This window comes from Dioscorea cayenensis, chromosome 18, assembly GCF_009730915.1.
Source record: "Dioscorea cayenensis subsp. rotundata cultivar TDr96_F1 chromosome 18, TDr96_F1_v2_PseudoChromosome.rev07_lg8_w22 25.fasta, whole genome shotgun sequence".
Classification (NCBI taxonomy): domain Eukaryota; kingdom Viridiplantae; phylum Streptophyta; class Magnoliopsida; order Dioscoreales; family Dioscoreaceae; genus Dioscorea; species Dioscorea cayenensis.
In genome coordinates, this window is record NC_052488.1 from 8,502,899 (window position 1) to 8,525,626 (window position 22,728).

At 33.8% G+C, this 22,728-nt stretch overlaps 1 non-coding gene and 1 pseudogene across 1 annotated transcript; both read right to left on the reverse strand.

Annotated features, from left to right (window-relative positions):
* Positions 1–8,879: 8,879 nt before the first annotated feature.
* On the reverse strand, positions 8,880–10,062 carry LOC120282759 (annotated as a pseudogene).
* An 11,997-nt stretch (positions 10,063–22,059) lies between these two features.
* LOC120283108 lies at positions 22,060–22,166 on the reverse strand. The gene has a single exon (XR_005543109.1). It is a non-coding gene; the product is annotated as a small nucleolar RNA R71 (small nucleolar RNA).
* Between the last annotated feature and the right edge of the window lie 562 nt (positions 22,167–22,728).

Genomic DNA, 22,728 nt, shown 5'->3' on the forward strand with positions numbered 1-22,728 from the left:
CCATTCGAAGTCATGTGCAACGCAAGTGACTTCGCGGTAGGGGCTGTACTGGGGCAGCGAAAATAAAAGAGACTAAATGTAATTTATTATGCAAGTAAAGCATTAGATGAAGCACAAGCCAACTATGCCAACTATGGCACTATTGAAAAGGAACTTCTTGCAGTCATTTTCGATTTTGATAAATTCAGATCCTTCCTCACTGGTTCCAAAGTGATAGTATACACCGAAAATGCTACAATCAAATATCTTTTGAGTAAAAAAGATGCGAAGCCACGATTGATAAGATGGATTCTTCTTCTTCAAGAGTTCGACCTTGAGATTTGTGGTGGCCGACCACCTCTCAAGATTACATCAAGACATGAATGTGAATGGAGAAAAAAGAGTTGCCCATCAATGAAGCATTTCTTGATGAACAGCTGCTGAAAATTTTTGCAATTGAAGCTCCATGGTATGCAAATTTTGTAAACTATTTAGTTTGTGGAATCATGCCACAAGATCTAAATTTTCAGTAGAAGAAAAAGATTTTGCAAACTTGAAACATTATTTCTGGGATGAACCACTCCTTTACAAGTGATTTGTTGATGGAATACTTTGAAGATGTATCTCTGAAGATGAGGCAGAAAATATCCTCTTTCAATGTCATTCTTCAGCTTATGGCAGTCACACCAATTCTTTAAAAACCACAACCAAGGTGCTTCAAGTTGGGTTTTATTGGCCGTCACTTTTTAAAGACGTGAGAAGCTATGTGCTTACTTCCAACTATTGTTAAAGGATCGGGAACATTTCAAGAAGGCATGAAATGCCTTCAAACTACATCGTTGAGGTGGAAATTTTTGATGTTTAGGGAATTGATTACATGGGGCCATTCTCATCTTTATGAAACAACAAGTACATCCTTGTGGTTATGGACTACTTCTCCAAATGGATTGAAGCCCTTCCATCTTCAACAAATGATGTTTGGACAGTGATTAAACTCTTCAAATGGGTTATTTTCCCAAGGTTTGGAGTTCTTAGGGCTGTTATAAGTGACAGAGGATCACAATTCATTGAACGACAATTTGAAAGCTTACTTAGAAAATATGGTGTAACGCACAAGATCACCACACAATATCATCCTCAAATGAGCGGACAAGCTGAAATTTCAATTATGGAGATCAAGAGTACACTTGAGAAAGTTGTTTCGACAACAAGAAAATATTAGTCATTGAAACTTGATGACGCCTTATGGGCGTATCGGACGGCCTACAAGACTTCCATTGGCATGCCCCTATTTGGCTTAATTTATGGCAAGGCTTGCCATTTGCTGGTTGAGTTGAAACATAAGGCGTTTTGGGCAATTAAGGCTCTTAATTTTGATATGAAAGCAGCTAGAGAAAAGGAAAAAAACTTCAACTACAACAACTCAATGAACTGCGATTAGATGCATGTGAGAATGCAAATGCTTACAAGGAAAGAACTAAATTATGGCATGACAAACAGATTTTTTGCAGAGAATTTCTAGAGGGAGACTTGGTCCTTCTTTTTAATTCTAGATTAAAGCTTTTCCCAGGGGAACTAAGGTCCAGATGGTCATGTCCTTTTCAAGTATCCAAAATCTTCCCCTATGGTGCTATAGAGCTTTGGAATAAAGCAACAGGTTCTTTCAAAGTCAACAGACAAAGATTGAAACATTACATTGCTGGAGCCATTGAGAAAGGGAAAATCTATGCCCTTTCCAATCCTACTTGCTGAACTATTGAGTAAAAGGGGTCGAGCTCATGACCTTAAACGAGTTTCTTCTTGGGAGACATTCCAAGCCTTATCATTCTTTTTCATTTCAGTTATCTATTTTGTTTCACTATTTGTGTGTGTTAATTGTTATATGTATTGTTGGTTGATTGAAGTATGAATACTCTATGCAGGTCTAGATTTGTTTCGAGATTGCCTTTCGCCTTATCTAATGTATAGACTAAATGCTTCCTATCAGGACACACTCAATACTTGCGACTGGCAAGAAACACAGGAGAGTTGTGTTGAAGAACATGGTTGTGGATTTAAAGATGTCATGTTGTTCCTGAAAAATCATAGACAAGGAAAATTCAAGCAGTGCCGAATCAAGAAGAAACACACCCGTGGATATAGAGCGCTGGTCTTGAAAAAAAAAACATGAAAAATGATTGATGATGAATGACCAAAGTTTCATTTCTTCTACTTTTGTTTTCCCTCCATTATTATTTTTAATCCCAAGACAAAGGCAATTTGTTTTTATATTATATTCCCCTAAAGCACTTTTTCCCACACCCAATACATCCTTTTTCAACTTCCAAGACAAACAACATTTTCAACCCATCCCATCTGACTATCCCATCCACTTTAACTCTTTTTTTTTATTTTATTTCTTTCTCTCTTCATTTCCTTCCTCCTTTCATCTCAAATTTCTATAGTACCTTTGACCTTTTTCTCCGGTGACTCTATTCTGGTGTCACACTTAACTTCCGGCAATTTTCCCTCCAACTGACCCACATCGACTTCATGCCGCCCAAACGTTCAAGGACCTCCGCCGCTTCAACTTCGCACCACTGACCACAAAGCCCACCTCCTTGGAGCCGAGTCACTTTTTCAGACCCATTCAACCCGGACATGATCATTTTCCATGATGTATTTCACCAACATAAGTACAAAACTCTTACTAAAAGGCGACTCATTAACACTTGCTACATGGATGACAATGTTCTAAGAACTCTAGGAATTTTAGATGATGTTTATTGAATGATTCATAAATTAGGATGCACTTAACTTTTTAAAATGAATTTCTTACCTATAAACACCTCACATTTGAGTTCTTAACTTTAATAGAGGTGAATGTTCTTTATGGTCAAGGGTGGAAAGAGGGGCACATTGCATTTACAATGTTTAATAAGGAATACAAACTTGATTTCGGCCAATTTAACGCAATTTTTAGACTACATATAGGTGATAATCAGAAAGCCCCTAGTGATTTTCCTGCACAAGAATTCTGGCAAACCTTGACAAATGAATTAAATTATGATCCATCTACTTTAGAGCTATGAATATTAGAAACCCATGCTTTAGATATGTGAATAGACTCTTGGCTAACACCATATTAGGTTGAGGAGACAGTCAGAGTATTATGCAGCATTCTGAGTTATTATTCTTGTGGACTATTATGCATGGCATCTCGTTGGACACTGGCACCCACCTTGCACGCCAATTTGCCCAAAGTGGGAAAGCCAAAACTGGTGACATTGTCATTGTTGGCTTGATCACCCCCATAGCCCATGATTTCCAACTTGTTCTACTTGGTTTGAAACAAGCTGCAGGTAGCATCTGCATCAATATGGAAGCTTGCATCGCAATGAAAATGATTATGAAAGAAAGAGACACCTACTACCTACTGCTCAAAGGTGATGCGCCACCTCACCTTCTTCTTGTTCCCGAGTGGACAATAATGTAACGTCAAGAGAATTAGGGTTTCCTAGATCAAGATCCAGCCTCACCACTCAACGTTGAATAGTCCACAGCTGAATCGTTACATTTGGCATTACATGACATTCCTCAACTTGAAGACTCTCTCACCCATATCTTTTCAACCCTTTGAACCATTAGTGAAGAACAACAACAACAACAACAGCTTAATATCCTTTCTGGCCTCCAACAACAGGTTAACACCATCTATGATTGGCATGTAACTCAAGGCCACTTCACTCCACCTCCATCTTGATCCGGTCAGCTCTTTTCTCTCCCTGTGCATATTTCATTTCTTACATTGAGGCTATCTATTCCTCAAATAAACAACATGGCTATTGATTTGTGTAAGGAGTCTAAGGGAGTCTTTGAGGATTCAATGTATTTGTATGTGCTTTTTAAAGCCCATGATCAAGTGCATGTGGAATGAATAAATCTCCTCTTCTGATACTTGTGTGTATTCTTCCCTTTGGTGAGTCAAATTGCCCATGTCCTTTGTGATCTTCCTATGCAGATTATGCATATGTCCTATGCCAAACAATTCTGTCAGCTGAGTTGTGCCTGAGAAAGAAGAACATTTTCAGCATCCCTTAGCTTGATGTTTGAATGTGATATTGCTTGAGAACAAGCAAGGGTCTAGGTTTAGGGGAGTTGTATTCAACTTTTGAAGTATATTTTAATGTATTAGACCTCAACTTTTGTCATCTCATCATGCATTTTCCATAACTTTTGTATGTAATTCTTCTCCTTAGCATTCTTTGTCTAGGGAGATGGTGCTAGAGTAAATAAGACCAAGAAAAAAGATTGGACTATTTAGCAGCTGAAGAAGTAGGAAAAGTCCAGACCTAGCAAGGAACATGACCCATCTGTGTAGTAGGTTGGCTGTGGAATACAAAGGCAATGAAATCCAGGTTGGACATAAAAAGGAGAGTTGAAAAGAAGTGAAAGGGGGGAGAGAAGCTAGAAAAGAGAGAATTTGAAAGGAAGCTTGGTAAGGGAGAAGTAGGAAAAGAAGGAGTTTTCTTTTTGTTCCTAATCTTTGTATTCTTGATGGGAATGCTGGGTTTTAATTTTGTAGTTTGTAAGTATGTTATGGAGGGGCAGAACTCTTAGTCTAGGATTGGGATTAGCCCAAGGTTGTAGAGAAATGCTTATGTTTTGAAATACTCTTTTTAATGAAATCATGCTTTGATTTGGTTCTCAAACTCTTAATACTTGTGGATGTGAAATCATTTACTTGTTTAATCTTAGAGATTCAGGTTTGTTGAAAGGTGGACTTTGAGTCTTGGATTCTTTTAGAAACAAACTTGAGACCTTAAGTTGGGCTTCTTGAGACTTGATAAATTGTCTTGTGATTAAAGGTTAATTTAGGCTAACCACCATGAAAATAGGGGTTAGTTTTGATTAAGCTTCTTGTTGTACCTTCAAAGAGGATATCAAGTATTCTTTTTTGACAATTGCCTTCCAAGTAATTCCTTAGATTCAAGAGAGATTCAAAGCGTGCATTTTACTACACCTTGAGGTGAAACCGATCCTAGGGATTGAAATTTCTGAGATTTCCCTTCTAGTTAATTCTCTTTAGTTACTAAAAATCTGAAAATTTCTTTTACTTCAAGTTCATATTTCACCACTTTCTCACTCATATTTTATTTTTACCTAGCTGACCTCTAATTTCATTTGATTGGTAGTTAAGACCATTGTCTCCGTGGTATCTATATCTTAATTACTAGGCAAAACCATACGCTTGCGGCGAATCAACAATTTTTCCATAATTAACAAAAAAAAGTATTTATCTATTGTGTTTTGCACAATAAACTTCAACACTATTCTTTCCATGATTAGTAAAAAAACAATTAGATATTGTCTTTTGCGTAATAAGCTTTCTTAATGATGTTGATGTAGTTGGTATTCAAGTCATTCTTTCTCTTTCCTAAACTTTCTTTTTTGCCAATATATATATATATATATATATATATATATAATCTAGTTCATCATCATCTTCCTTCTAAATCCTAAACTTTTTAGGGATTAAAGGTTTATAATTTAGGGCTTAGGTTTAGGGGTTTAGAATTTAGGTTAGGTTTAAAGTTTAGGATTTAGATTTAGGGCCAGTTTAGTGTGCATAATAAGGATGATAGGATATGATAAACTATTATATTCTCCTATTATCTTTTGTTTGGTGAGATAATAGGATATGATAACTTTGTCCTATTGATCCACTTATCCTACCAATAGAAACCGACAGGATATGATAAAAAATTAAATTTACTATTTTGTCCTTTTACTTGGTTTTTCTCCCTCTTCTAGGGTTTTATTGTATCATTCTTTTGATCATCAAACCTAAAGTTTTAGAAAAGAAGCTTGTCAACAATTAGATGGAATATCAATTTCACTAAGTAAGGTTTCACGCATGTGAAATAATTGAAGGGTGTCTTCATCGAAATTTTGAATCTATTCTTTGATATTTTATTTTTAGTTTCTCTAGTCAGATATTTTTTTTTCTAATTTTCTAATTGATTTTGATGTGAAAGACTATTAAATCTATTTATTTTGCTACATGTACCGATTCTAAGTTGTTTTTTCTTATATTATTTATAGGTTATGTATTTTTTTAATAATTTAATAGAAACTAATAAATATACTGATAATTAAATCATAAGAAAAGTAAAAAAAATCAATTATTTATATATAACTATATTATAAATGATAATTTTATCTATTTACATATAATTCATATCATATCCAACTATTATGTAGTCCACTTCAAATTTAGAATAGGATAACTATCCAATGATTTATCTAGTGTGCATTAAACACTGTATTGAATTGAATATGAGTTCATTAACCCGTACCGTCTTCATATCTTATCCTATTCAAATTTATGATTTTTTAAAATGATCAAGGTCTAGTTTTTAGTGTTCTATAAGATTTAAAGTTTAAATGAAAATGGATGACATGGATGTTGGTAGATGCTGATGTGATGCCAAGTTTGGCATCCACTCATTCCAAAAAATTATTAGGGAAAGTCATATACTCTGTATAAATAGTATCAACATTGTGTGATTTCTATTGATTCGGATAACAAGATAATTTAAATAGTAGATCAACCATTTCTAGAAAATCTATTGCTCGAATATAGCATTACTCAATATAAATACTATAAATTTAAAGATTACAAGATCGCTTCTAATTAGGATTGACAAAATATTTTAAAAGAGGAAAAAAAAAATCATCATTACACCCCCGTCATCTATCTTATCTTTCTCTCTGTGGCCCTGTAGAGATTCTATATTTTGATGGCAAGAGAACTGTTTCTCCCATCACTTTATGGTGTTGGACAAGATATTTTATCATCTTTTGTGAATTACTTGAATGGATGCAAGTTTTCTCCATGGGATATCATACTAGTTTTTGTGCTTATTCTTCTTCTTGTTCTTCGCTATCAAAATAGCATGAAAGCAGTCACAATGGCCCCGGGTGTGGAACTTCCAAGGAACACTCATGAACCATTAATTTTGGAGATTGACGGCCATGATTTGAACCAGATCTACTTCGAGATATACAACGAGGAAAACGATATTGTTTGTTTGTTTGATTTTGTTTAATTAGTTAATTAATTAATCAATGGTTTTATTGTTTTAATTTTCTAGTTTCTGTTATGTTTTTATCTTATTGATTTCAGGCTATATATATGTATATATATATATATATATATATAATGAGAATAGATGATTATGGATGTAGTTTTATTCATATTTGTTTGGTTTGTTTTTGATAACTATCCATGTTAACTACTAGATCGGACATATCTTTATACACAAACATAAGAGAATAAATTAAATTATCTAAATAAAATTTCATATAAAAAACAATGAAAATTACTTATTTATTTATTTTTGAAATTTATTGTCTTGCTATATTCAGTTAAAATTTTTGGTTTATTTATAAAATCTACTATACTCCGTCCATGGTCAGAAAATGCCCATTTTTGGGGTGTGTAGGTATATTATCTTATTTCTATATTTAAAAAACTTTTAAATTTATTGTTTAAAATATTAAAAAAAAATTAAACATGACATAAAAATAATATCTTAAAAGTCTACCTTTTAAACACTTCATTCTCTTTTTATAAATAAGAGATACTAAACTGGATATTTTCTTATTCTTAAATGCTCAATAAAAACAGAATCTTCCGTTCTTCACAAAGCTCAGCATCCAACCAAACCACACACAAACTTTGTTTTTCTTATTTATTTATAAAGTCCAACAAATCCTCTCTAGCACATTTTGTCTTCAGTCTTACTGTAATTCTCATAAACAAATAAAATTAACTGTCATCCGAAATGGTCTGGTTTGGTGGGTGGTTGGTAGAATGCTTCCTGCCGTAGTAAAAATTCAAATAATAAAATTTTATAAATTAAAATTTTAAAATAATACACTAAAAAAATATTTTAAAATACAAAATAAAAATGGCACTAATTACTCTAAGTAGTATACCATCATATTGTTCAACTATTCATCGTCTATTTTGTTTTGCAAATCTATTTTGATGATATTAATTGCTAAGGCCATCTCCATCCCACAACCTCAAATTTTTATCCCAAATCCCAAATTTGGTTCTATTACAGTAAATTATACTCCAACCACAAATCCCAAATTTTACTAGAATATTCTTTTACCCATATCATTTTTTTATTATTACTATTCAACCACAAATTACTTTAAATTAATAATTTTCAATAATAATTTAATTAAATATTATTTACAATGTAATATATTACTAATAAAAATTATTTAAAATATTTTTTAATTTATGATTTAATTTATTTAAAAATTTAATTATAAATTTTTTAATTAGTTTGATAAATATTTAATAAACACATCGTTGATTACAATTGAATTAAAAATTTTATTATTAAATAATTAATTGCACATAAATTTATAATTATTTTAAAATATTACGTATAATTATATTAAAATATTACTTATAAATAAAGTATTAATTATATAAATTAATAACTTATAATTTTTATTAGTTATAGTAATGAAAATAAAAATATAGAATATTCTTTTCCACATCTCATTTTTTATTATTATTACTATTCAATCACAATATACTTGAAATTAATTATTTTAAAAATAATTTAATTAAATATTATTTACAATGTAATACATTACTAATAAAAATTATTTAAAATATTTTTTTAATTTATGATTTAATTTATTTAGAAAATAATATATGAATTTTTTAATTAGTTGGATAAATAATTAATAAATACATCATTGATTACAATTTTAACAACAAAAATAAAATAACTTAATTAAATATTTTACATTAAAAATCATAAACAAACATACAACAAATGCATAATATTACAACATAATATTATGAAAGAAACATCATCTGATCAGTTTTAAGGATATTCGGAATTAGTATATTGCTCCCACAAGTGCTCTATCAATGCATTGTGAAGTGCAAAGTGAGCTTCTTTGTCTTTAGTTTGATTATATCGAGCTACAAAATTTTCAAATCGAGCATTTTCATCTTCGATGACTTCCATAGTTAGTCCAGGCATATCTATCGATTCTACAATCGGTACACTGAGATCTCTCTCATCCTCAACTATCATGTTATGCATGATATTACAAGTTGTCATTATGTCACATAACACATTCTTGCTCTAAAAAAGTACAGGTCCTGCAACAATTGCAAATCATGATTGTAGAACTCCAAAGACACGTTCCATATCTTTCCTGCACAATTCTTGTTTCATAGCAAAGTACTTTTTTTCCGGCTACGTGGCTCATGAATAGTTTGTACAATAGTTGACCATTTAGGATATATGTTATCAGCTAAATAATATCCCATGTTATATTCTTTTCCTTGAATAACATAATGAGTAGTAGGAGCAATACCTTGAGCTAAATTAGAGAGTAAATGAGATGATTCTAACACATTATGCCATTATTCGTACCTGGCATCCCAAAATAAGCGTGCCATATCCAAAGATCATAATCGGCAATTGCTTCAAGAATAATAGTTGGTGACCCATATCCACCTCAGTATTGGCCAGCCCATGCCGTGGGACAATTTTTCCACTTCCAATACATACTGCCCAGCATTCCAGGAAAACCTCGTTGTTGCCCAATGTGTAGCAACCTTGCGATATCATTGGCATTGGGAGTTCGAAGATATTGACTCGAAGAAATCTCCACAATTGCACGACAAAATCTCTTCAAGCTTTCAATGGCAGTTGACTCGCAAATTTTGACATACTCATCAGTAGTATCTACTGATAAACCATATGCTAGCATCCGGAATACGGCAGTTACTTTTTGTAAAAGTGACAACCCAAGTCTACCAAGAACATCTTTTTGTTGTTGAAAATAATTGTCGTGGCTTTGAACTGCATCCACTATCTGATGGAACAAAGATCGAGACATTCGAAAACGTCATCGGAACATATTTTCATTATATCGGGGATTTTCCAAAAAATAATTGTTGAACAAGTTTTGGTTTGCCGCTTCACGATCTCGATATATCACTGTATGACCTGGGATGGAGCCTCCATGGACAGCCTCATTGTTATGAAGCATGATGAATTATTCGACAAACTATTTCTTCTTCTGATAGCGCCATATGAGGAGTCTCCATGGCTGCATCTTCTGAATTAGAGATTTTCCAATTCTGACATTAGAAGTGCCTCCAATATTAAAATTCATATGGAATGATAATAAGAAAATTGATTTAGAGAATAAAGGAGCTAACAAAGAAAAGATAAAACCCGGCTGCCCTACAAGGCTGCCAAAGCGTCCCTTAATATAGGAAACCAGAAATCACTGTGTCATCATGAGTCTCTAGTGTCCTCACATGTCTACCTATGCTAGTCGCAGGTCTCCTGTGTCTTCACATGTCTACTTGTGCTAGTCATGGGTCTCTTGTGTCTTCACATGTTTGCTTGTGCAAGTCACGGGTCTCCTGTGTTCTTACATGTTTTCTTGTGCTAGTCATGGGTCTCCTGTGTCCTCACATGTATGCCTATGATACTCACGGGTCTCCTGTGTCTTCACATGTATGTTTGTACCAGTCAAGGGTCATTGATGAGTACATTTCATATATATATTTCTATATTCTTTTCATGTATTTATCGTGTCTTCAAGCGTTTATTTATTGTGATTTGGTGCTACTTTGGGTACTATAGTGTATTTGTGGAGAAAAATAGGTCCTTGTGCAAAAGAGCAGGATTCGGCGCAATTATAGTGCAAAAAGATGAGAATCTACAGTGCTCTCAGACCTAACACGATCTCGACACGACCATGAGCATTCCACTGATTATTCCAGGTAATTTGTGAAGATGAGTACTATAGCATAATCACTATTGCTGACTACTATAGAATTTTACTGTAGTAAATCAATGCAGTATAAGTCTAGAGAAGGGACATTGTCTGCGTGCTCCTAGCACGATCGTGTCGAGCCTGACACCCTCGTGTCACAGGGTGTGTTGTTCCTGAAATTACTTTTCCGTGACTATTTTTCAGTGATTTTCAGCGGGAGTGACACCCCCGTGTCCAGGGCGTGTCGTGCCTGGAAATTTACTTTTTAAGTCAGATCTAGGGCATTTTAGGGGGATTATCTCTTCACCCTTCATCCTTCTTCTTGGGGGCGGCTGCCAAGCTCTTTCCCTTCACATTTCTAGGACTAGACTGAACTTATGATGTAGGAGCACGAGTAGAGTCGGAGGAACAAGAGAAGTGGGGCTAGCATATGGAGCTCAACATTGGAGGCGATCTTGAAGAGAAGGGAGTCATGTCTTCTTTCTCTAGATCTATTGTTGTTTTCGCCATGTTGTACCCATCCCTCAGGGCTAACCGTCCATGGTTCCCCGCGATGTTGAACTTTGATGCTTTGCATATTTTGAATACTTTCTCCTAATGATCTACGGAGTTCTTTTGGTTTCTTGTGTTTAACCTTGTGTTTACATAACTTGATGTGTTTGATATGCACAGTTGCTTTGGTAAAACATGGTGTGTGGATTGGAATAGCTGTAGTTGCCTTGTGTGATTGCAAAACTCGATGTGTATAAAACCACAATTACCTTAGCAAAACTTGGTGTATTTGATGACCATAGATGCAACATTGCTTTTGAGCACACGCAAGAACCATAGAATGTATCTGGTAGGCATTAGAGGTTAGTCGGCATACGATAGCTCATAGGAATCGTTCCGGGGCATTGCTCTCTTGTTGTTGAAAACTGTAATCCTAATCTACCTGATAATTCCACCAGCTCTATCTTTGCGTTACTCACCTAGTTCAGTTTCAGCCCTTACCTGTCATCCTTCACTCCTTTAAGATTCTTAGTTATCACCTTTACCTTGAATTTGTGATCCGGTTAGGCATTAGAAGATCAATTAGTACTTTGAGTAAAGTCCTTGTGGTTCGACAACCCTACCCCTCACGGGGCACCACTTTTCTACTTGTGTGCGACCTGTGCACTTGCGGAGAATACATCAGTCATCAAACTAGATGCACATTATTTATAACTTTGTCTACGACACATATTTGCTACCTTTGATTGAAAATGAATCCTTGTTAATCTGGATACACCAATGCAGAGCATATTTTCCTTTATCAAATTTACATGGATATTTCTCAAGATCCGATTATTGGGGTAAAGCAATCCTGAGAACATTTTTGGTCTCGAGTGGAAGAAAAATATGAGAATAATAAAAATAGCGACTGGGTATCTCACAATGCAAAATCTCTAAAAAAACGAGTTCAAGTTATAGAGAAGGATTGTCGAAAGTTGAATGCATGCATTCGACAAATAGAGAACTTAAATCCTAGTAGCGCTACGGAGCAAGATATTGTAAGTATATCTTCAAAATTCTTCCATATAAATTATGTATTTTTTTAGCTTGACATTACAAAATTATTGCAGTTAAGTCAAGCAAAATTGTTGCTAGGACAAGATCCAAAATACCAAAAAGGTTTCAAGTTTGATCGTGTATGGAAAAAAGTAAAAATTTTGAAAAATTTAAGGACCACATGCTAACTCTAAGGCAAATGTATAGGAAACATAGCATTAATTTTCTCTTCTCCGAGTTAGACAACACAACACCGGAATCTTAATCTGTAGCATCCCCTGGATTGTCACAATTTTCAATTAACCTAGATGAGTATAGCAGTGGAAACTCTTCCCAACGTCCATGCGGTGTGAAAAAGGCTAAATTGAAAAAAAAAGAATGAAGCTGAACTTATATCAACAACGGACAAATTGCAAGAAGCTAACCGACAACTTATGGAGATACTGAAGAAGAAAAATACAGATAAAATGGATATGAAAGAGCTTAAAGAAGAAAATAAGATCTTGACTACAGATTTGAGTACAATTAGTGATCTTAATATTTGGACTTATATTCAATCTGAACGAGCACAAATTATGTAAAGAAGAGGACACTTTCAATAACCACCTCCTTCAACCTCAAATCCCTTTGGAATTATTTCGATAATCTCGGTGGAAGTGGTGTTGATTTCCCAGAATATTGATATGTTGTTTTAATATAATTAGTTTTTACATTGCATCAGCTTTTATTAAGGTTATTTAATAGCTCGGTTTATTATCGATGAATGTTTATGCATTATTATCAAATTTGTTATGAATGTATTTTGTTATAAATTCATAGTGCACGGCTCTTTCATTGTTTTTAGTATATTTTAACTATTATAGTTTACTAAAAATTTATCATAAATTAATTTAATTAAGAATTTTATTATTTAATTGCACATAAAATTGAAAATTATATTAAAGTATTACTTATAATTATATTAAAATATTACTTATAATTAAAGTATTAATTATAATAATAAAAATAAAAAATATTGAATAAAATCTTATAAAATAGGTGGGACCCCAAATTTGGGATTTGGGGTCATGGTTGTAGATGGCCTAATAACGCTCTTTCAACTGTTATTGCCACCGGTAAGATCAATGGAAATTCGATAAGGTGATAAACCAAAGGAAAAAGTCAAATGTTTATCATTTTGAACAATCTTCACAGTACGACTTGCAAGTTCATGATAACTTGAAAAATAAGAATTTCTTCTCACATCATGAAAATATATGCAAAGTTGCTTTTTCAAAATAAGATGATCGGATGTGGAGAAATCATTAGAGTAAATCTGAGCAAGTCGAACAAGGATACCATGATCGAATCGGGAAAAAGAGTTTCTTGGATAAGACAAGCAATGTATCTTAATAACTCTCTAGAAGTTTTACTAAATTTGTTATTTATCTCAGCAGTAAGTAAATCAATCACAATAATAAAGATCTCTGCATGATAATAATGGTAATAAATAACCAATTGCCTTTCACGTCTTGAACGACCTTGAATTGGTATACTATCTTCTATATTGGACATTGAAATTGACATTGCAACACAGAAGCTCCTGACTTCTTTTAAAAATATACCCCATCTATTTTCTATCAAGTATTGCATAAGTTTTTTCATTCACAATCAACCGCATTGCATTAACAATGTTTTGATCTTTCCGCTGCAAGGTATTTTTGACAAGTCATTAGTTAATCCCAATACTTTGATCATCAGATGTAAGATAAATATAAATTTAAAACTCTCCATCCTTTGTATCAAATCCGATCTATGCCTCTTTGTTCAATAACATTCCCATCATTACAGACATTCTCTAATACCTCTAATACTTATTCCCACATAGTGAATAGGCGGATTAAAGTTGCATAATGTGAACCCCACTAAGTATCACCGGGACTTGCAAGATTAGTCTCTTAATGTTGGTCTTTTCCTAAAAAGATCTCATCTCTCCAATTTTGTCACAATCATATCAAGGTGCTTCTGAAGCAATGCATCTCTCCTTTTGAAAGAACACAGTGTTCACAATCATAGTAACATAGTTGAAAAAATCACTAATAGCAAAAAATACTCGACAACCAACTGCAATTAGTGGGCAAAGCAATGGTCATAAGCTGCAAATGGATTTTCATTCAAAATTAATGTCTTCAACCAATTAAATTCCCTTTCATATTCGAGGCTCCATCATATCCATGCCTTCTCAATCTAGAAATAGATAAATCACAATGGGTAAAACAATCCATCTAAAGTTGTCCTTAATGAAGAGGCTGAAGTACCAATAACATGTTTAACAGAAAAAATCTTTCAATTACTTGCCCTTGTTTATTCACAGACCTCACAATCACAACCACTTGCTCTTTTACTAATTTGTCACGAGACTCATCAAGAAGTATAAAGAATGACTATCTCCAATCTAATCAATAATAACCCACATGGTCTCTTCTGCACAAGCCCTCACCAACTCTTTCTATGTTTGTGGAGAAGTCATTTGATTATTTCCAGGAGCATTTTCATTAATCACACGACCAACACTTTCAACTTCCGTCGTATACTAATTCAGTATCTTTAGAAAGTTATCCCTATTTGTGGAACTAGAAGATTTATCATGTCCACCAAAAGCAAGACCTTACAATAGAAGAAATTTAACAACACGTAAAACATCAGTGACACGAGCTCTATATACAATCTCCATCTCTCTGCTATGAGAAAAGAATATATGCGACATGCTTTGCCTCTGATTTTTGAAATCCTCACAATGTTCCCTTCCATTGCCTTATTCCAATTGCTAAACCCTGTCTTCGTGAAGGCATCAATCCTAAGTTTATCACCCCTTGGCTACTTAAAAAGATAACAATAGAAATAATAAGCTGAATCTTTCTCCACACTATATTCCAACCAATCAAATTTTTGAAACCACACTTCTTTAAGGTTTCTCAAATCTTTTTTTTTGTTGTTTTCTGGGAAAATTGTGGCCAATTGGTTGACATGGACCTATTAGCAAATATGCTCTCTTTACTTGATCTCTTATTCTTGTGTCATATTCCTCAATTGGTTTTCGAAGCCCTGAGTCAGCAATAATATCACTCGGATCAAACTCAACACAAACTTTCTTTTATGCAGCAATACTTACATCAAACGCCGAACTCGTTCTTGCTTCAATACCTTTGGTATAGATTTAAAAAACCTCTCAATATCTATGAAATTGATCAAATTAAATATATAAATGAATAGAACTGAATCATAAATTGTCCAATCAAATATGTGTAATACTAAATTGGATACTTTATCCTAATCATATTGAACTAGCTTTACACCTTAACTCATAAGTGTATATATATATTTTGACAAATATGGATAAATAACACTATCTAAATATGAGGTTATAAGTTCTTTATCATAACTTACTTTAACTAGTTAGCTTATAACATTGATTTTAAGTAACTATACTATTAAACTCGAATTCTTTAGGTATGAAAGATATTATTAAGAAATGGACAACTAGTGTTCATTCTTTGAGACTATAGTATAAATTTCAATTTTTTTTTGAGAACAATAAGTTAGAACTCAATAAATAAAGGCATAATTATAATTTATCATTATCTTAAAATAAATATTTTTATTCACATGTATAGTTATAACTCAAATTAGTTATATAAATGTAAATAATATTTTAAATAAAACAAATCCTATTTAATAGAATAATGATGAGTGGGATAAGTTAAAATTCAATAAGGAAAAAAATTACATTTTATCATTATGGTTATAAATTATAGTTAAATAAATATAAATAATATTTTAAATTAAAAAAAAATATTTAGAAGACTTATGATTAGTGGGGTGGTAAAATTTTCGGGAGGTTACCCAACTTTGACCTTTTTTCAATTCGGTATCCCAACTTTAATTTAAATCAAAAAGGATACCTAAGTATGATATGATTTCACCGGCAGGTAACCCACAAATTTCTAGGCCATGTGCGCTGATGTGGAGGCCAGAAATGTCCCAATCAACACCAGGGGTTTATAAAATAATAGCCACGTGTGCTATTTTTCCAAGTCAGACCAACTTATACAACCGGGCTTTCCAGGTCAGCATCCAATGTCCACCTTAGCCAAGGTCATGGGTGAGAAAAAGATGGCCACACGTCAGTAAAACCCCTTCACGGTCGCCAGCTTCTTCTCCGGCACTGGCACTACCGCCGCACTGGGATGGAGTTGAGAAGTGAAATTGCCAAAGGAGGAGGAAGACAGCGACAAGGAAGAACGACGACTTGGCTATGTCTATTCTCCAGGGAGAAAGCGAGATACCGGTGTCAAATATGGAAAAATCCTTCCGGTCAACGACGAGGCCACTACAACAAATTTGATGATTAGTGACGGTTTTCTACATGTCAGATTTTGAAACCGTCACAACACATACACATATTGTGATGAACATCATAAATTGTCACTCAATTCCACAAAATGCAATATTGTATGTGACGATGTTTGAGAACATCACATTGAAGTGTCACATAGTACATGGCGCTAAATTTTCACTTAAATGAAGATGGAGGGAAATTTCTTTAGTGACATTAACAATATTTTGTGACTCTCTATTTTGGTCATCCATGTATTACATTACTTGTGACGAAAATATAACGCCCTTGTTTGAAAAAGATTTTGACGTTTTATCACTAGTGTCACATAATGTATGGGGCCAAATTTTCCCTCAAAATGATAATGGAGAGTAATTTTTTTTTGTGACACTAACAATATTTTGTGACCCTCTTATTTCGTCATCAACGTATTGCATTGTGTGTGATGAATATATAACGTCATGTTTCCTAAGCAAATTTTGACATTTTATCACTAGCGTCAAATAATGTGTAGCACCAAATTTTCCCTCCAAATGAAGATTGAGGGTAATATTTATTAGTGACACTAAAAATATTTTGTGGCACTCTCCTGTTGTCATCAACGTATTACATTGTTTGTGACAATATGTAATGTCATTTTTTGTAAACAAATTTTGATGTTTTATCAATAGCGTCACAAAATGTGTGGCGCCAAATTTTCCCTCAAATTGAATATGGAGGGTAACATTTTTTAGTGACACTCCCATTCTGTCATTAAGGTATTGTATTGTTTATAACAAAAATACAACGTCATTGTTTTAAATAGATTTTGACATTATATCACTAATAACATTGTACATTATCCGTGACCATTTGGTTTTGTCATACATCTTAATTATATTGTGATGTGTATATAAGTCACTATAGTATAAGAATTTAGGAAAATCTCATTTGTCACACATACATATAACATTTTTATAAGAAATTACATAATATCACATTAGTTTAATTAATGCATGACAATAAGTTTTTGTCATAAATGATATATCATTTCCATTTAACCAGTTTACTTATCATTGAGATTAATGGCTGAACTAGAAATAAAATAAAGGGTTGCTAACTTTACATCAAAGAGAGATGGATAATATAATATTCAATAATGTAATGTAGGTATTCATATATAGTTGCATAAACAAGCTAAATTAAAAAATATATAAAAATTAATATTTTTTTAAAAAACTTTTTTATGAAGTGGACAAGTCACATGTCTAACGAGTACACAGATTTTATAAATATTTCGCACATCTTCATGCTATATAAGAGACGGGATCAATTCCCAATCTTGTCAATAGTTTAAAGAATCACAAACCTTAAAATTTAATAGGAAAATTTAGCTCAAAAATAAATTTATAAAAATGTTATTTTATAGCTTTAACATATACTGTTTTAAAATAATTTATAAATATAAATAAACGATAACCTTTTATTACAAACGGTGCAAATGTTGTCATTTTAAAAAATAACTATCTTTAACTAAAAATAAAAAATAATCCAAGTGTTTGTAATATCTAATCATTTATAGTAAAAAATTATATAAAAAATTCATGTAATTATTGAAAAAATAACAAATAAAAACCGTTGGTAAACAATTTTTTTTACAATACCCAATAATGCCCTTCTATAATTCCATCATAAAAATCTTATATGAAAATTCAAACAATTAAATTCTAAAATAAAACAAATTGATATGACATTAATTAAAATATAAAATTTAAATAGTGGATATCACATCAAGGGCACCACTTATTAAAAATAAAACATAATCCTAGTTTTGTAATATCTAATCATCTATATTAAAAAATTATATAATAATTACATGAAATTATTGAAAAAATAACAAATAAAAAACTTTGATAACGAATTTTTTTTTAAAATAACCAATAATGTCCTACTAGAATGACATCATAAAAATCTTATACGAAAATACAAACAACAAAATTATAAAAGAAAATAAATTGATATAAAACCAATTAAAATAAAAAATTGAAATAGTGGATATGACATCAAGGGCACCACTTATTAAAAATAAAAATAATCCTAATGTTGATAATATCTAATCATTTATATTAAAAAATTATATAATAATTACATGTAATTATTGAAAAAAATAACAAATAAAAACGTTGATAATGAAAAATCTTTTTACAATACCCAATAGTGTACTAAACTGCTACCATGTCTAGAAAATATAAATAATTAAATTATAAAATAAAATAAATTGATATGAATTAAATTAAAAAATATAAAATTCAAATAGTGGATTTGATATAAGGGCACATGCCTGCAGGTTAAAAAACAAATTAAAAAAAAAATGAATAAAGAAAGTAAAAGAAGAGTAAAGTTGTATGATAAGGAAAAGGGATGAATAGCTCAGGCCTCATTAAGAAACCGACCATTATTTCTTGGTAGGGTTCCCAGTCACGCCAGCGTAACCCGAGCAGGAAAAAAATAAGTTGTGATAGATGAATAACTTGTGCATATTTTTTCATAAATCTATTGAAAGCCAGAAAGCTAAAAAATTAAGATACTATGCTCAGACACAGAACGTCAACAACAAATTCAAGCATGCAATTCAGTTACAAACAGTCGGGTCTGTTGTTTTTGTTTGTTTGTACTCTGGTTTTCAATAAATTAGTAGTTTATCCACTTCTTTAAAAAAGATTAAAAAAATCAGTTACAAACAGTGGATATTTGCTGATTATACTACATGTATGTTGTTTATGCTCACTAATTTAAGCTAATCAACTAAAGCAAATACTTAGAGAACTCAAAGTTATACACTCTGCAATACATCGGAAATCAGAAGAATAAGTGCTTGTGTTATAAGAATGCGAAGTGTTCTTTCCTTACAATGAGCATTACGTTTATCAGATTTAAGCGCTAATACATGTGTATTTGTATTCTTTTGCGCATGTAGGGTTATGAAACTATGTTTTGAGAAAAGAAGCCAAAAGTAGATCGTGAATGCATTATTTGGTAGAATCTTGGAAGCAACAAAAGCGAAGACACAAGTGGGGCTCTAAGATATATGAATGTGTACCAACCTCCATGTATTGAAGCCATTACAATGAGTTGGAGGGGCACGAAGGCAATCACATTTGCGTATCCAAACTTGTGCAATGATAGCAAGATCTTTACCAATGTGGCCTCTGATTGAAGAAAAGTTATGATCTATGGCATAAACGTGTGCCCGTTTATTTTACCTCGATGAAAAGTGGATTCAGGAGTATTTTTTGGCGGGGGATACTATAGCAGTTACAATTTACTATAGCAGCTACTGTTTACAATCGGCCGAAAATCTGAATTCCAGAGAATAGACACGGCCGTGTGGAATTTCCACACGCCCGTGTGGAAATTCCGCAGGGGCGTGTGGAACATCCACATGCCCGTGTGGATACCAGATTTAAAGCATCTTTTTTCCTATCTTTTCTCCATCTTTTGAGAGGCCGGCGGCTAGGGTTTAGAGGGGTTTTGGCAAGGTTTTTGGAGTGGTTCTCCGGCTTCGACACCGTGATTATCTTGGAAGATAGTTATTGGGGGACCTTTCGTCGGCACTGATTCAGCGAGGTGTGCCCTAGGCTTGAAAAGGGGACCTTTGGAGAGGACGAGGCCACTCCACAAAACTATCAACACGAATACCGAGGGGGGTTTTTCCTGTGGATTACTTGTTTTTACTTTCGATTTCATTATTGATTGTATCTTGCTCCATGGAGAGGTAAACCCCTTAGTGGGTACTTGGATTTTGTAAACCCTAGGATGTTATTGTTTCTTTGACTTTTTATTATGCTTTCCTTAATTGATGTCTTTAATTGAGTTTCAATCTTGAATGCATGTTGCATGTTTCTCCCTTAGAGTGACACTAGTGTTGAGAGTCTATATTGGTAACCTTTGTGAGTGAGTGACACGCCATGAGGGTTACACATTGCAAGATTGGAGAGGGTCGAGAGGGTGAGTCGAGAGGTACTGGAGCGTCCCCTTTCCCCTCCGATGTGATTTATCCTACCTCCACATTCCAAGAGTTCTTTGCGGTCATAGTAGAGTGAATGGGCTAAGGGATGACCTCCGCTGGGGCTTAGTTGCACAGGCAACGGAGTGAAGCATTGAAGTGACTTTAGCACCTAGGGCTTAATTGCGACTAGGGGTCTTTCGCCTGGACCAAAGGGTTAGATCTACACATAGGAATAGGGTTTATCACCTGAAATCCCTAGAGCATCTTGCAACTTTACACAGTGTGAGGTGTTGAGACTGTGTGATTTCTCCTTCGGGGCATAGTATAGAGTTAGTCACGGTTGACCTTAGGTTTGGGACCGTGCATTTAAGGATGTCCACGACTCATTAAAAATCAATTAGGAGACATAATAGTTGGTCTTGCACTTGAAACATTAGTCCTAGGGGGAGCATTATCTGAGTACCCCACTTCTATCGATTGCCTTTTCGCTCATTTTATCGTGCCTCTCTTTCTTATTTCTTTTAGTCTTTTCATATAAATCTTATTCACACCATCATTGATTCATTCTCATCCTAGTTAAATAGCAATCGTTGTGTTTCTATTCACTATTCCCTGTAGATACGATACCCACTCACTTGAGATTTATTACTTCGACAAACCCGTGCACTTGCGGGTCACATGCAAGGGGCGTTGTCAAGTTTTTGGCGCCGTTGCCGGGGAGTAGACGTTTAGAGATACTTTGCACTTTGCTATCTTAGCTATTCATTCATTCATTCTATTTCATATCTTCTTATTCTACCATCGTTCTAATTTTGTTTTCTTTATTTTGGTGCAGCTCTAGGTTATGACTCGAGGGAACCCTTCGATATTAATTGAAGGTGATCCCGAACTTGAACATACACTCAGAAGAAGGGGTAAAGAACCTGTGCAAGAACCGTCAAATCTAGCTGAAGTGGAAATTGAAGGGTCTGATAACATGGCGGAACAGAATAAACAACAGAGAACACTTTCTAATTACGCCAGACCATCAGTATTAGGGATACAATCCAGCATTGTGCGGCCCCCAATCATAGCTCAGAATTTTGAGCTAAAGCCGGCATTCATCTACATGTTACAGTAGTCCGCACAGTTCAATGGTTTGGCCGATGAGAATACAAACAGTCACATAGAGAATTTCTTGGAAGTATGTGATATGCTTAAGATCAATGGTCTTACGGATGATGCCATCAAGTTGAGAGCCTTCCCATTTTCCTTGAAGGGAAGAGCGAAGCAGTGGCTACACTCATTACCTAGAGCATCGATCACTACATGGGAGGTGATGGTAGAAGCTTTTCTTGCCCGTTATTTCCCTCCAGGAAAATTTGCAAAGCTTAGGAATGAGATCTTGTCCTTTGTACAAATGGAATTGGAGTCTCTATTTGAGACATAGGAAAGGTTCAAGGAACTCCTGCAAAAATATCCTCAATATGGGTTTCCAGAGTGGATGATCATTTAGACTTTTTACAATGGTTTGAACCCAAGTACAAGATAACTACTTGATGTAGCAGCATGAGGTACTTTAGGTAGGAAGACCCCCAGAGAAGCCCGACAATTAATTGAAGAAATGGGGTTGAACAGCTACCAATGAAATGTTAAGGAGAAGAAGAAAGTGGCCGGCATCCATGAGGTAGATGCGGTTACATCGTTGGCGGCACAAGTGGAGCATTGAGTAAGAAGTTAGACACTATACCTTCTTCGAGATTGGTGGCCGTAATAAGTTATGATGGATGTGGAGGGGGATATACCCCATCCGATTACCCGATAGCCGTTGGTGGTACACCCTCCGTTGAGCAAGTTGACTATGTGGGTAATGCAATGAAAAAGCAAGGCAATCCTTATAACAATACCTACAATTCGGCTTGGAGGAATCACCCTAATTTCTCATGGAACACTCAAGGGCAACAAAAGGCCATCGTACCACCGAGTTTTCAACAACAACAAGCCCCAAATATGGAGCATAGAATTTCAGGCTTGGAGACCCAGATGACCGATCTAA